At 39.2% G+C, this 17,113-nt stretch overlaps 1 protein-coding gene across 1 annotated transcript in view; it reads right to left on the minus strand.

Moving 5' to 3' along the window:
• Window positions 1–17,113, minus strand: part of GRM8 (glutamate metabotropic receptor 8) — a 720,057-nt gene that overhangs the window by 380,213 nt on the left and 322,731 nt on the right. The gene's annotated exons all lie outside the window — the stretch shown is intronic.

Raw genomic sequence — 17,113 nt, forward strand, 5'->3', positions numbered from 1 at the left:
ATAAAAATTTGTGGTCAATTTTACTCTACTAGAAAAAGGAACTGAAAAGCTGAGAGGAGAACATTTATAAAGATTGTATGTCATGTTCACTGGAAAGGGATGAGATTCTATACTGATTTCTATTATGAGACGTATAAACAAATAAACAATAAATAAGTAGAGAAATAAAGAGAGGGAGAGAGAGAGGGAGGGAAGGAAGGAAGAAAGGAAGGAAAGAAAAGGCTTTATTCTTAGAAGGTCAAGTGTCTGTACTGGGAACAGTTTGATCCTCCTGAGTCCAATTTTCAGGAGAATTTCTGTAATAAGAGACCTTCCTGATGTTTGAATGTGGTGGGTACATTTGGGACCATAAAAATTTCCTACTCTGGCATCCCACAGAGAAAAAGCATCTATCCCTAAAAATAAAAAATAGAATCCTCATTACTGAGACACTATCCAACCTCAATGGCAACTGTAGTTTCCCTGTGCTCTGGGGCAGTCTTCAAAAGTCAAGGAGAACACTAAAGCCAATGTCCATAGGATAATTAGATCCAAATAGACCTGAGGCCTCAGGTAGCTATTTCAAATGGGAATCAGTCACAGGACAATAAAAACTATAGTTCATGCCCAAATGTTCTCCTTGGTCAAGGAGGGACTGACTAGATAGAATCGGGACTCAAGGGTCATTTCTGATTGGCCTGAATCCAAAACACCACAACAGAACTCAAGAAGCTTTGCAGACAAATAATTACACAGCTAATTTAGGTGTTTGGATTAGATACATGGTTCATAGTCCCCTTCATCTTCTTAGACTTGATTATCCTAAACGAGATCAATATTCTGAATTTACAATAGAATATTGAGCTTCACTTCAACTGTGCAATGGGTAGAAGAAAATAAAACCAACCGAGCTGCCTTTTATTTTGATGCCAGAAAGACAAATAGAATGCTGTGCCTAAATCATTCAAGCTAGTAGATCACATTAGCTGCAATTCACAGTAACATAAGGAGATAAATGGGATTTCTGGTCCTGGTTCCTTTCTCTGGCCCTGAGACAAGTTACTTATTTTGATTGATTCCAGTTTCCTAATCTGTATAAAAAAATTATTTGGTGATTTATTTATCTGGTGATAAATAATCTCTAATATTTCTTCCATCTCTATGTAAAAAGTTGTTTTATATACCAAGAAGGATAATTGCAGACCTATATTCTGATGAGGCTCCATTTCAGGTGGATCTTGCAGCAGGCAAACGAGCAGACAGAAACTCTAACACCAGATAAAAGAAGGACTCAGCCAGAATCATGCCAGGTTGAAGAAGCCAAGTCACAGAAACAAAAGAAATCCTTTAACCAAAAATAGCTCATGTCTGAAATTATACTGTTGATGTATTCCACACCTGTTTGTTGGATACGTATCTAAAAACTTGGTTTAGAGATAGATAGATAGATAGATAGATAGATAGATAGATAGAAGATCTATAGAGAGATAATCAATAGAAAGCGAGAAAGATAATAGACATTTTCAACCATATTTTCTAAAAAAAAAAAGTTGTACGAAAAAATATACATCTAATGAAAACATAAAAATCAGACTAGAGACAATACAGATAGTTCAGTAAGAAAGGATCAAGGATGAAAAATAGTACTCAACTATATCTGCATAAGATCCTACACAGCAAGAAAATAAGCTGTGATTTTTACTTTTAGCTCCCTAGAACTTAAAAATTGTCATCCTCATGAGCGCTAGTTAACAATATGATAGAAATCATTTACATACTAATGAAGCATCAAACTTTACATCAGAATCAGGGGATGTACTGTATGGTGATTAACATAATATAATAAAATAAAATTAATTAAAAAAATAAAATAAAAAATAAAATTAAAAAAAAAAAAGAACAAAACACACACATACAAAAACTGGATTCAAATTGACTGAGTCGGGACACCTGGGTGGCTCAGTTGGGTTAGCATTCACTCACGTCATGATCCCTGGGGTCCTGCAGTTGAGCCCTGGGTCAGGCTCCCTGCTCAGTGGGGAGTCTGCTTCTCCCTCTCCCTCTGCCCGCCCCCACTCTTGCTAGCACTGTCTCTCTCTCTCAAATAAATACATAAAATCTTCAAAAAAAGTTAAGCCATTTGGGAGTCTTCTTTAAAAGAGCACAACCAAACACTGAATGCCACTCACCAGTGATATTAAATCAGTGGATTAAATAAAGAAAATTGAAGAAAAAAAATGAACAGTCAGATTAATTGCATAAACCTTAGTCAAAGAGAAATATTTACATAAGAATTTCATGAATAAATAGAATGCAAGCAACTAAATACTTTTTCAACCAACACCTGGATATCAGTAGCTAAATAAACTTTTCACTTTTTTCTTTCTCTTTCTTCATCCTTGTTCTCTCACTTTAAATAAAGGAAAATGAAGCACATTATTTGTTGAAGAGTTTAGGCGCACATATTGAGTCATAGCCCAATCTCGCCACTTTAAGTCCATGTAACAACTACAAATGACTTAGGAGAAAAAAAGGGAGATCATGTTCCATTGGGGAGAACTGTCTTTCATTTTAGTGTAAACTTAATGAATGCATTACCTACTATAGAAGTATTTTTAGGCTGTTATTCATTCAACAAATATTTATCTAGTGTCTTCTAAGTGGCAGGCACAGTAGACATGAAGGTAAGTGACGAAGACATGTTCCTTATCCTCATGGAGCTTACAACTTAATAGGGAATCCATCAAACAAACAAACAATCTCATAAATAAGGTATAATTGAGTAATTATGTAAAAGTGAGCTCAGTTCTCTATAGACACAGACCAAGGAGATCTGACACGTAAGACAAGTTGAGGGTTTTGTGTCCTATTCCTGGGATCCCACTCATCAACAAACAGGTGAGAAAAGTATTTCCAAGAACAGAATGTCCTTCTGAACACCCCAAAGTCCTGTCCTATGGGCAGCCACTGACTATATACCTCCATGTCCAAAGCTAACTCTTGCTTTTTCACTGGCCTTCCTGAGAGTGAGCTCAACAGGTCATGAGAGATGAACCAACACTTCAGCACAAACCCCACATTATCCAACATCTTCTTCAAACTTAGCAGCTCAGCTTTGGTCCTTATCCATTAGTGATGGTTATTGTACCATCATTGGCTTTGCAGGGGCCCCATGGGACGCATCACCCCCCTCCCAGCATATTCCTAAGTGACATGCTAGGTAGTTTAAAAGCCTAGTGAAGAACTGGATAAACTCAGAATTTTCTAGAGTTGAGGCACACACACAACATCCAACCACAAACTAAGTCCTAACTTCTAAAAATAGAAGTTCCTAACAAGAGGCAACCATCAACATGGAGAGAAGTACAAAATCAATCTAAGATTACCCCCCAATCCCACCGGCTCCTTCCTGTCCTCTGTACCCTTAGGATAGCCAGTGGAGTAGCCTAGCCATATTGCCTTAATCAGCACATAAATGTCTTTGACAGACCTGGGACATAGCAGAAAAAAGAGCCCAGAGGAGTCTGTTGTTTTCTATAGCAGAAAATCATGGGATATTTAAGCATAGGAAAGAGAGAATGAACTTAGCCCTTAATAGAGAAATTGGGTTTAGATGATTTCATAAACAAATCTGATTTAATTTTTAACTTATGAATACATTCACTAATTCAAGAATGGTTTTAAACCCTCAGGGAGCAGGAGTGGTATAGGGGTGGGTGGGCATTTCTAGCTATCTTCTACCTTCAAATATAACTTTTCTGAAATAAAATGAGGAAGCCCAATTTGTATAATAACAAAGGTTCTTATTTGACTCCAAATGCAAGTTTGTTTTTTTTTTTCCCTTGGAAATGTAAGCTTCTGAAGGGCAGGGGATTGCATTTTCTTATCCTTCGTGGCACTTGGCTCAATATCACTTCTTCCAAGGTGCCTTATAAATAGCGTGGGGGTGATTATAATGGTACAATTTTCACCCTACTCTTTATAACCACAATTAACCCAGGTAACACTGTGCAGGTACAATGATGTTCTGCTTTAGTTAAATTGGCTAATTCCAAAATAAGGTCTCTATCATGAAGCCACAGCAGGTGTTATAACACAGAGACATTGATGATAGTGTCATTCTGCATATTAATATAACCTGCAAAGTTAAATCTGAGCTTCCCCACATTTTTTTTTAAAGGTTTTATTTATTTGACAGGGAGAGACACAGTGAAGAGAGGGAACACAAGCAGGGGGAGTGTGAAAGGGAGAAGCAGGCTTCCCGCTGAGCAAGGAGCCTGATGCAGGGCTTAATCCAGGCCCCTGGGATCATGACCTGAGCCGAAGGCAGATGCTTAACAACTGAGCCACCCAGGTGCCCCAACTTCCCCACATTATTGACAAGAATTACATATACCCTTGTCATACCCATTGACCCATCTTGAGATCAACCAGTTAAGTACTTAAACCAACAAATGAAGAAAACAGAGCAGCAAAATTCCAGATATATTTTATATCCCTTATTCCATTTTATACCTCTGTTTATACTACCTCTATAGTATAAACAGATTTTATTAATTTCTGAGAAGGCAACATGAATTCATTAATGCCTACAGATTAAAAGCACAGTAACATAAATGAAAAGCCACTGAATACATATTTTTCTAAAAAAAAAAAACTTCTTTACCTTATTGAGTCAAAATTTTGTTATCCAAAATATATATGTATAGAGACTTTCTTGAGTAATACCCCCATCCTTAAGTTACTATAGTTCATATATAGCCAGCTTCCCAGGTAATAAAATATATAAAATGTGAAGTTAAACATTGGTGTTTGCCTTGTGTTTATTCTGCATGGAAATCAATGAGTGTCACAGAGCAGCAGAGAAAAGGGTCAAAAGAAGGGTAGGCTCTATTTTGGAGGGACAGAGAAGAACTCACTCAAGAGATTTGGATGCTAAGAACCTGGTGGAATAAGATGTGGTCCATCTGCGTTTCTTGAAAAGGAAGCTTTCAATCTGGACCCTGAAATGAGGAAGGGATATACCTGAAAATCAAACCAAGAAAAACTGCTTTTTCAAGAAAAAAAAAAGTCAACTGGAGATAGATACCTAAGACTTAGGAAGCAAAGGCTGTAGCCAATTTATAATATTCCATACAGACAGACTGAATAATGAGATTACGTGTAGTTTCCAAATGCATACAGTGTTTGCCTGGAGATTTCCTTGAGGTAAACCTAGTCTTGAATCATCCTTGCCATGTGAAAGATAGTACTGAGCTGCCCCGAGAATCATCAAGGGCCGGTACCCTGGGCACAGGACTGTGGTCCTTGAGGAACACTGGAGCTCTTGTGTGGTTAGAAAGTCACCAGTGACAGAACACACTATTTTTGCCTGTCTTTGAGAGGGAGAGGAGGGGCTGACCACAAGGAACTGTGTTGAGTTTGCCCCTCTTTTGGCAAATTGTAGTCACTGATTATTTATATCAAAGGGTTATCATCCTCGTGCTCCACATCTCTAATGATACCTGAGATTCTTGTCCACACTTTGCCCAACTCTGTCGACACTTGCCCCAAATACACACCAAAGTTATTAAGAGCTGGAAGAACAAATTGTTTGCCCATCCCCATAGTCATCTGTCCTAAAAGGTCATTTAAACATTTAATCAAAGCCGAGGCCCTTTGGGGAAGAATGTGAGTCATGCAGCCCGCACAGCAGTCTGCAGTTGGTTTTGTGTCCGTCTTATGGATGATGTAGACTGAGCCCACAAAAAAATCAGTAGCAGGGACATTTTCTGTCAGTAGGCAGGGGAGAAAAAGCTAAACAGTTTTCTGGACTGTACTGAATTAAACCTTCATACCAATTAATAAAAATCCTCTGGGAAGCATCTAGCCAGAATTCCCAGAATGTTGGCCACGTATTGAAACATAAACTAATGCTCCTGAAAAAGAAGGTGTAGGTGGGCATCCTAAACTAATATGAATTATTTGTTTTTCTGCTACTGCAAATCAGCTACACCACTGCTCCCTTTCATTGGGTACAAATCCACAAAGGAGGGCTTTTGTCTCATAAAAATAGCTCAGACAAATGACACTCCTCTGGGTGCTGAACCCAAAGCTGGCGACCAGCCCATCCTCTGCACTCAGGTCCCCTGGTACCTTTCACTTTCACAGCTATCAGCCTGCTTCAGACCTACATCCTCGCTCTGACTGGGGACAAAGAGAAGATCACGATGGAAATCCTTCTATGTGCTGCTAATAAGCCTATTTAGAGTCATTGAGAAAGCCTCATTTTGCACCAATAAAAGCCTTCATGAGTTCTACTGAATCAGTAAAAGTGAAGTGTTTCTGGGCACTCCCTGTCCTCATTTTACATCAGTCGGAGAGGTAAAGCTCAGCAAAACGTTGGATATGATGACCTCTAAGTTTCCTTCCTTCTCTAATGTCCCCTGATCCTCTGTTGGCTAGTGGGATTTGAGTTCTATTTAAATTATCATGTATTCTGATGGATTCCTGAGCCTTTCTTCAGTTTTAGATAATCTCACTGTGGTCTGCTGAATTGGCGTATTTGGAATCCTGGATCTCTCTCAGCAAAGAACTGAATATTGCTCCCATCGAACTGCTTAGCTAACACTGCCTATATTCCTTCTGAAAAAGATCCGGTTAAGAGAAGATGTAGAGGATATTCTCACCTCCCACTGCAAGGCTAGGGAAAGCTGTGGTGTTTCATGAATGCTAAACGAAAGGGAAGTTCAAACCAGCATTTTAATGTCTTTAATGAAAGATATTAATCATTTTCCTAAATGAAAACATTCAATTCTAAGCATAGATCACAGTGATGTAAGCAAATGAACCCATAGCTAAAAGGTTCTGTACGGGTCAATGATTTAATGGAAAGTAATACCGGCGTAAAAATGATATCACTGTTGATTAGAATACTGTCTCCCTTCCCAGCAAATAGTCAAGTCAGCTCACCATTGGGTCATAGCGGAGAGGTGCATAAAGAAAAGAATTTTCTAAAAACAATACAAGTTCTACATGTAAGCTCAATGTCTTAGCTATAGAGCATTTTGGTAACATAAGAGACAGCTAGAGCAACAGAAATGGCCTTTGTAAAAGGCAGGTCCATTGATAACAACAACCCCCAGGGACAGAAAAATTCCTATCTAGAGACAGGAAAAAATAGCATGTAGCCATAATTTTTAGAGGTTAAATTACTTGTCCAAGATCACACAGCAAAGTTGTACTGTGTGAGGTCTACTAATGAAGCTGAGAATTCTACTAGACACATAAAATGTACTAGAAACTTCCACTTCCTCTTAAGTCTTATGATTTAGTTTATAAACTTGCAAGCACTTTGAACAGGTTTTCACTTACACTGCAAAGAAAAATGCTTAGCTAAATTACTGTCTGTCTGGGTGGTAAGTAGCACACCACCACCATCTGTAAAATAACATTTTTGTAGACAAAAGGGCATGTTGCTTAAAGGAAATCAGAGGTGAATTATTTTGATAAATTAAGGAGCATTCTCATAGAAATATGTTAGTGAAATATTGCTGAAAAGCTGTATATCATTTTAATTTTCATAAATCAAATCACATTTTATAGTCACTGACTGGGAAGTCAGTATTTAAGAAACCTGTGGTGAATCCATTTAATATAAACAATTTGTATTATAAATATTAACCTCCTGATTTTAGAATTTTAATTTTTTCATATCTTCTTAAAATGAGGCATATTCATGTCATGTTAAATAAATCATTTTCACTTATTGATAATACATTTGTTAGGATGCTTTCAGTTGCAAATAATAGGAAATGCAATGCAAAATGGCTTTCAAATTGAGAGGATTTATTATTATCTCATATCACAAGAATGGAAGGACATTCCAGGGCTGGTTAATTTAGAAGTTCACAGATGTCAGCAGTGACTGAGTTTCATTCTATTCTTCTATCGTGCTATCATCAACATGATTTCCCTGCTGCAGGCCCAGGCACCAGTTGCAGCCATAACAATAACCAGAACAACAAGACTCCCCTCCCTGCACTTCCTTAAAGGTCCTGGAAGACTTTCCCTTCTATCTCCTTGACCAGAACTGTATCGCAAGTTACTCTTTCAACCAAACATTGACAAGCGGGGTAGGACTACCATAACTGGACTAGTTACCCTAACTGGACTAGACCAATCCAAATTAATTGGGCTACATGGAGTATGCATTAAAGCAAAATCATTGCTCTACAGGTCTGTCAGCCTAGACCCCTACTATCTGATGTGATAGAGACTAGCCACTGGTGGTTATTTACATTTAAATATAAACCAAATAAAACTAAATAAAATGCAAAATTCCATTTTTTAGTTACACTAGCCATATTTCAAGTGACCAGTAGTCACATGTGGCTAGTAGCTGCCCCATTGGACAACACAGATAGAGAAAATTGTTCTCATCACGGAAAGATCTACTGGATGGTGCTGGTCCACCAAAAAGGGAAACTGCTCTTGGATAAGTAAGCAACAGTACCTGCTGTGCTCCCTATGTAGCAGGCAATGAGCTTTATGCATACTATCTCCTCTAATCTTCCCCAGTATTAATATCATATGCTAGTCTGCATGCTGACCGTCACTTTTGACCAATTAACTAATTTAACAAACGTTTAATGCCGATCATATTCTAAGTCCTAAGGATACAGGCCCTGCCTACTAAAAAGTTACAAACCAATCACTTAATATTTATATTGTCTTTTTAAATAAGACGTAAGCTCCTTGAGGAGAGGGAGGGAGAAGTTTAGCATGATACAGTTTTAACAAATGCCATAAGTAACCAAAAATTAGACTCTCCGGGAAGTTTTCTCAACGAGCCTTAGTAAACTCTGATCACACCTCATTTTATGTCTCTTTTGTCTTAATGTGTCCAATTCATTACTCAGCTACATACTTCTTGTTTGGATGTGTTCCTAAGAGTTTATGGTAAATCTCTTTTATTTCAACAAATCATAGCAGCCATGGGATTCCCTCAAATCCCATGGGTTTAAAGGAATCCCAAGACAAAGCTTCTTAGAAAATATTCTTTTTGTGATACAAGTAGTTAGCCCCTTGTATGTAACTGTTTTGTACTCTTTTTGGGAGTAGGGGAAGAGATATCAAATTCTCCTAATGTTGAGCCATCTGTATATTCTTTCTTTCTTTGTTTTGTTTTGTTTTAATGAATCGGGTCCCTCAATTGAGGTTTAATAATCATTGAGGGAAAGACAGCTTCTTCTAATGTTTTCTGTGCTTTTCTCCCCCTCCCTCATCTTCACTGACCCGTATTTCTGTAACGTTTCAAATCATTGGTTCTCGAAAGTGCTTTACTGTCACTTGATTGTCTATATTTCCTTTTCCATTTCTTAGTCCTTCAGTGTAATATTCCAGAGATCATGTCCATCCAGATTTGTGTGACTCCCAACCAATCAAGCTAATGTCAGAGTCCACCGTATGCTTTGCAGAAAGGGTTTCCTAGACTTCTAAATTCATTTTTGCTCTGTAGAATGGGTGGTTCTCTGTTTTAAGTTATTTCCTGAAAAATGGAGAGTTTATGTACCTTGGAAGTTCACTCTAATCAGAGATACTTCTTATGCTTCTACAGTTCTAGCAGTATTAGTGCCTCTCAGACCAAGAGCATCAATCTGACCCCCTTCGTAGTCAAGGAGGGTCACAAAGAGGGGATACTTAAACTTTGGTGGCCTCTGGGGAAACATTTAGGATACTATACCAGGAAAAAAATAGTGGAATGCCCTTGTTGGGAAAGACCTTCTGAGCAGGAGAGGATTGAGGAAAGAACCAAGTATCAAATGGATTTCAGTCCTACCATCACCTTCAGCTAGCTGTAAGGCTTTGAACAACTCCCTCAAACCACAGGGGCTTCAATATCCTTTTCTGTAAAATGAAAAAGTTAAGCAAAATGATCTCTATGAACCTTTCCAACTCCTTTATTCAATGTGCCTTTATGACTGATGGCATAATTTCTAAGTTTTCAGAGTATTCTTGGTTCCTGACATGGCAAACTTTGTAAGCTACTTTGCAGATTTTGAAGATACAGGTGCATTTGTGTACATTTCTTTAAATTTAGTAATTAAGCTTCCCACTTCCAAATTTCCTAATGAGGACACACCACACACACACACACACACACACACACCCCACAGATGCATACACACTACTGTATCTTTATATTTTACTGATCTCAATACTTACTGAAGATTGTATATACAACATAGACTTTTGATTATAGATTTTTGCATTTGGCAATTTAAAGTCTTACTTAAATGATCTTCTGTAGAGCACCTTGGATTTATCAGTAAACTTTAGCACAGTTGAATATTTATTCTGCTAATTGAACATCAGGTGCTGTTGCTATCTCTATAAATTAACTGCAATATCCCCTGTTACTCAAAGTGTGGCCCAGAGCCCACTGGCATCCACATCACCTGAGACTGGTTCGAAATGCAGAATGCCTCCCCCCAGACCTATGAATTTTAACCAGATCCAGGTAATTCACGTGCGCACAAAAGCTCTAGAAGTGCTATTATACATTACCGTGCTTCCTGAACTGGTTTAAAATAAGTGAGTTTTTTTCTAGAAGGGAATGAATAAATGGGCAAATTAATTTAGCAAAGTGAATTGCTATAATTCAGTGTGCTACTGGACTTAGACTTATACAAACTTAGAGTTGATTACCTCTCCTATTTTTTTTTAAATATTGTTCTAGGTCTACTTTTATAAAGGGCAAGGGGCCAGGGAAATGGATAAACAGTATATTCTGTCCATGACCCCCTCGAAATACTATGCATATCATTGAAAATCAATATGAAGAATATTAGAATACTATTTTTTATAGGATTAGGTAATAACCCAATATGTTCCTTCTGTTTCACTTTGTACCTGATTCCATAATGCATTGCTGTCGTACATAAAGTATTATAAAGAGAAAAAAAGTATTTCCCAACTATGTGGTAACACTCTGAAATAAGTAAATAATTAAATAAATGAGGATATAAAAGTCAAGGATAAATTTAAACAAAACAGACCAAGATTCTAGTTGCAGCTCTGAGATTGTGTGAGTTTTCAACAATTCACCTAATCTTTCTGGGTTCTTGTTTCTTCATCTGGAAAATGAGAGAATGATCTCAATTTCACATCCAAGCTCTAGAATTCTGAAATCTAGTATGTCTGAAATCAATGCCTGTTTTGCCATCTATTGAAATTCAATATGGAATCTCAGAAGTGGCATAAATAAGTCATTCTGGGATTGCTGCTATTTTACTCACCGAGAACAGCAGCATACGGGCTAACAACCACCCCCTGGTGCTAATGTAAAGACGTTGCCCCCCAGAGTTTTACTCTAGGCAAGGGGCAAGGAGCATATAAGGATAGCAGAACATATTTTAACACAGGGAAAGTTATCTTAGTTTCCCCTCATCCTGAGTCACCGAATCAAATTGTTTAAATCCATCCCTGTTGTTAACTACCCAACTCACTCACATGGTCTCCATGTGTCCTGGGTGGATGGGTGAAAGCTTCCACCTCCCATAGCCTCCCAGAGCAGAGAGAGGCCTGTGGAGAGGTAGTTACACCTGAAAAGTCACCTAGTTAGTTACTCTGGCCTAGATAATAAATTGGCAGGCCTTTCAGGGAGCTAATTATTGAGCCTGCTATGTGGTTCACTGACAGAATTGCGTGTTTGTGGGAAGAAGCATATCTGTGCATTGCTTTTTCCATTACCACTATTTCTATCATCATAAATAGGAATCAATAGGCCATTTCAAGTAGCATACGCTCACCACCATTTAGCATCTCAGTGTCAGCCATATGCAGGCTAAGCAGCAGCGTCCCAACCTCCTGGCTAAGGATTAAAACCCAACAGACAAGGAAAGTACTTCAAATGCTGTAGGTAACCCACTGTACGTGCGTGTGATCAATAAAAGGGCAAGAGAAGTCTGTTCTTTTCTTCTGTATCTGTAGCAGGGTCTGGCACAGAGCAGGTCATCCAAAATGAATAAACAAGTGAATCACGATGAATGAATGGATGAATGAGGCAAAGGGAGGATTTAAGATGCTCTATGGGGCCTACTGAATTTATTGGGTTGGTCAGGGATGTTGTTCTGATAAGGGCACAGAGAGCTATTCACGACTCACGATGAAGAAACGAAGGGCAGGACACAGTGTGAGCCGAGAGAGAGCCTACCTCTGGGGAGCATAGACCTAGGGCGACCTCCCACATACTCCAGGCTTGCAATGTTCACTATCTGGCCTCACTGTGGAAGATGAGAAATCAGAATGACAGCCATAGAAAAGTCAAGCAAGACCTCAAAACAAAAACTCTCCACTGCCGATGAAATTCTTGCCTGACAAAACAATAGCAGATTAGGGGCTGATCAGAGGAAAAAGACAGGAAAAAGACAAAATGAGGTAGTGAAGGGGAACAGTGGGAGAGGAGCTCAGGCAGAGGCCTGAGTGGGGAAATGGGTCTGTGAAAAACGTGCAAAGACAGGGAGAGATGATGAAGACCCACGGTTCTCGGGGGGTTGTGGGTGTCTGGGTTGTGCGGAGTGGAGAGGCATGAAGGCTGAGAGTGGAACAAGGGAGGGAGGGTATAAAGGAAATAGAGGTCAGATCAATGTCTATAAAATAACACCCATCATTACTGATAACAAGTACAAAAGAATCCTTTTTTCTTCTTGAGAAAGACAAAGGGAATTTTAAGTAGGATTAAGCAGTAGTAGCTTTCAGAACTCAGCAGCTCTCAGAAGCAATAATAACTACATAAATAGCTAAGTGGATGGTAGGAATTTTTTCACTTTGGCATTTGGCCAGCATATCAAAGTTAACAGTAATATCACATCTTTTTGAAAGCTTTCCTGAGATTCTAGGGGGGAAAATCATCTCAGAAAACTGTTTGCACCAAGTTAATTTTATGAAGAGGTTGCTCCTCACTGCTTGAAGACATTCTATCTCCCGAAAATTGATAAGACAGAAGCCCTCCCCTGCTGGGAAGCACTCTCTCATCCATGTAAATACATTGCCGGTATCACCCCCAATGGAAGCAAATAATTACATTCACAGATTATCATTGCCTGATGTAAAATTTTACTCAGAACATAACACACAAATGATACCCTAAATGCAGCAAAAAGGCCCTTGAAGATACCCTCTTTCATACAGTTCCCTAAATTTTCGACTCACTGTGGATGGTTAAACACGAACTCTGTAAGGCCAAATTCCGAAACATGCACATCTATATCCATTCATTTCTGAATTGGATGGGATTGGACAAACTGGAAAAAAAAATAATTTTCAAATCCTGGACACCCTACTCATGACTATCCATAGATTTTTCCTTCTTAAGGATATTTGACCACAAACGTGATGGATCGTCTTTCCTCCCCAAAAACAGAGATGAAAACTAAGTGTTGACAGTAATGTGGGGCACAAAGATCTTCTCTCAACATCTGGAAATATTCACGTGTTACTGTTTCAAAAAAAAAATTAAATTATAGGGCGCCTGGGTGGCTCAGTCAATTGAGTGTCCGACTCTTGACTTTTTGACTCCGGTCATGATAGCAGGGTTGTGAGATTGAGACCTCCCACCTCCCAGCAGGCTCCGCACTCATCAGAGTCTGCTTCTCTCTCTCTCTGCCCCCTCCTTCTGCCCCCCCAAAAGCACATGTTCTCTCTCTCTTTCTGTCTCTCTCAAATAAATAAATATATCTTTAAACACAAATTAAGTTAGAACATTGCATCATTTTTTCTTTTCCACCCAGAAACAAGTTATTTCAGTACCACTCACAACAGAATTTGCCTGAAAATCCATTTACTAATCCCATTCCCTAAGGGTGCACTTGCCCTAACTCTTGGAGTAAACACCATTTTCATTGCGCTAGAAAGAGTTCTAACTGGACAGACTTTTACAATTTTAGCAATACCCAAATGAATTGAAGGAATCTGAAGCAGACATGCCACCACGTCTGGGCTGTACCATAACCCAGGTCAGAATTCATGCCTGAATTAAGTATCAGTATAGACTACCCACAGATGCTAAAAGGACATCCACATACAGCAACTTTTTTTTTTTTTGAAAATAGGAGTTTAGAGAAAATAGAGTTTAGATTCTGAAAAGTCTATTACAAATTATGATTAATTAATAACTAATTTCCTACCAACTTTATATAGAGAGAGAATGGAGTTCAGCTACTTCATTAACTGGTGGACTTTCATTGACATGGTCTAAATGACAGTGAGCGGTGAATAAGTGTACACAATCAAGCAGTAACACTCAGAAGTCAGAACTAAGCACAATGTAAAATCTACCTGAAAGAAAGCGCGGAAGTTACTCTGTACACTCCCCTTTCAAATCCTTCTATAAACTGGGCATTCTTTATTCCCCATCATTCCTTATTTAACATGCACCCTTCTTTCCAATACACTGACCCCTTCCCTGTCCTTCCCACGTCTCCACGCCATGCCCTACTCTGTGCCTTTGTCCTACTGGCCCACCTTTTCCCTCATCTTGGACGCTCTTTCTCAAATCTTTCTTATCGAACACTCATCTCTTCCATGAAGTTTTGAATTTTACAACTTGAACTTACAGTCATATATTTTCTGAAGTGCCGTAATATTTATGTCCAAATCTAGCTTTTAATTATAGGATTTTTCTCCCTCTACCTATGTGCAATTCTGTGTGTGTCGTTTTCCCTAACTGAATCACATTATTTAGAGTAACACTTCCCTCTTAATGCCTCTCCTTAAAGTTTCTATCAAGAGCCTATCCCACAGCTAATTTCTCTTTCTCTAGCTACTCCTTCTGAATACTATATTTCTCTGAAAACATGCTCAAGTGTGCTCTATCCTAAAGAAAAATTTTGTAATCCTGCTTCTTTTTCAAGTTTTTCACCATATCTACTTTTTTTCTTTGCCAGACTTTTGTAAAAAGCATTCTTTCCCCCATCTCCTCTCTGTGGCTCTACCTCAGCCCCTCACAATCCGAGTCTACCACACTTCTCATCCCTCAGCCACGCCTCTCAGCAGCACCCACACTGCATGCACGCCATCTCTTCTCCGGCTCCGAGACGGCACCTTCCACCAAGCTCACTGGCCCTTCCTGTCTCCTCCCCTAGAATCTTCCGTCATCATCCCTCAGCTCTGCTCCAAATCCTTTGGCAATTGCATCTCTACCCTGGTCTTTAACTTTCAGGTCTCCATCTGCCACTCAAGAGCCTGCATTTTTAGTGCTGGATTCTCTCTGGGGTCCTAGACCTGATGCTGCCACCTGCTGGGCAGTTCCATGGGGCCACCTCAAAACCAAATTCAAGTCTGCCCTCTCCAAATCTACCATTCATTCTGTCTTCTCTGCTGACTAATTACATCACCCTTTTCCTAAACCTAGCTGGTAGAGGTTTCACGTTCAGAGCCTCCATCACTTACCCCCACACCACGGTTTGTCACTCACCACAAACTGTCAATAATACTTCCCAGGACTTCTTTCCTCTGTGTTCTGCCCAGACCAGCACATTCTTGTTTGGGCTATGACAGTCCATCACTAGGACTACCAGACAGGCCCTGACTGAACTTTCTCCTTTCTCTCTCCTGATCTCCAGTCCTCCTCACACTTCTGCCAAGGGAATCTGCTTGAAACAGGTATCTGAGCAATGCCCTAGATGAAAAGCCTTGAGTAATTCTATCCTACAGGTAAGAGAAGGCCCAAACCCCCCAGCGCTAGAGTTCCTGGAAACAACTTGAAGACCTCGCATGACATGAATCCAGCCTATCTCTTTGCCTCGTTGGCCATCACTCTCCCTCTCACTTAACCCCCTCTTCCCTCACTCCAGTCACCCTGATTTGTCCCCCCGTGGCTTGAACAAAGGAGGCTTGCCCTAGATCCTGGAAGATCTTGCCATCATATCTTCACATGGCTGACAACATCTTGCCATTCTGGTCTCATCTCCAATGTCACCTGCTTGGAGAAGCATTCTGTGACTGCACAGCCTACTTGCCACCCTCCCAGCCAATACCACCTGCACAGCCTTTCACACCCACTCCCTTGTATTTCCTGTAAGCACACCTCAGCATCTGGAAGTCTCTGTTCATTTATATGTTTCCTTATTTAGTGTCTGTCTCCTCTCACTGGAGTGTAAGCCCCATGAGCACAGACATCACCTCCATTCCAGTTCCTGGAAGGGTGCCTGGCATGCAGGAAGCCTGAAGTCAGACCGCTCCACAATGTGCCACCCATTTTTCACACTGTCATCCTTACCCTGTGTATATGCCTGCTCTAGCATTGACCATATTGCATCTTCTCTTGAGCAGCTATTTCCAAAGGAAGTGATTAGAGGGAAAGGAGGAGCTATCAAAATATGGGAGTGAGGGGTAGATGAGGAAGGGATATATGGTTATAAAATGCTCATTCAAGTTTTGTAGTATTCAATGTAAGAAGATTTATGCACCTTTGTTAAAAGTATCCTTGATGTTTTGTGTTTTTTGATCCTGCTATTAACAGCATTCTTTAAATTTCATTTTTCACATGTTAGATTCTATAAAAGAACATATGTGTGTGTATGTATATATATATATACACATACACACATATATATATGTGCACACACACACACACGGATAAAAGTCAAGGTTTTTTATATTGACCTTGTATCTATGGTTTTGCTAAATTCAGTGTTTAATTCTAAGTAATTTTTAAAATTCCATAGGTGGTTCTATATACATAATCATGTTATCTGAAAATAAAAAATGTTTCATTCTTACATTCAAAATATGTGCATTTAACATCACTATTATTTTTAAGCATATGTTATAGAAGGTAAAGCATCAAAAAAATTATAGCTGCAAGAGCTAAGCAGGATATGGGGGACAATTATATTATAGGGAACATGGGTTGAAATAGTGGGGAAAAAAAGACTGTCTTATATCAATGTATTATGATCCATCATGTGGTCAAGAAATACACGTTGACTGTAAGACCCAATGAGTATACAGACGTTTGTTGAATGATCAGTGTATGCTCAACCTTGATGAGAAACTAATAAGAGGCATGAAGAAATAGAAGATACTCTGATCATTACCCATATAGAAAAACTTGGTCATTTCTCAGGTAATGATAAAGCAAACACACCAA

This window comes from Ailuropoda melanoleuca, chromosome 1 (assembly GCF_002007445.2).
Source record: "Ailuropoda melanoleuca isolate Jingjing chromosome 1, ASM200744v2, whole genome shotgun sequence".
NCBI classification, from domain to species: domain Eukaryota; kingdom Metazoa; phylum Chordata; class Mammalia; order Carnivora; family Ursidae; genus Ailuropoda; species Ailuropoda melanoleuca.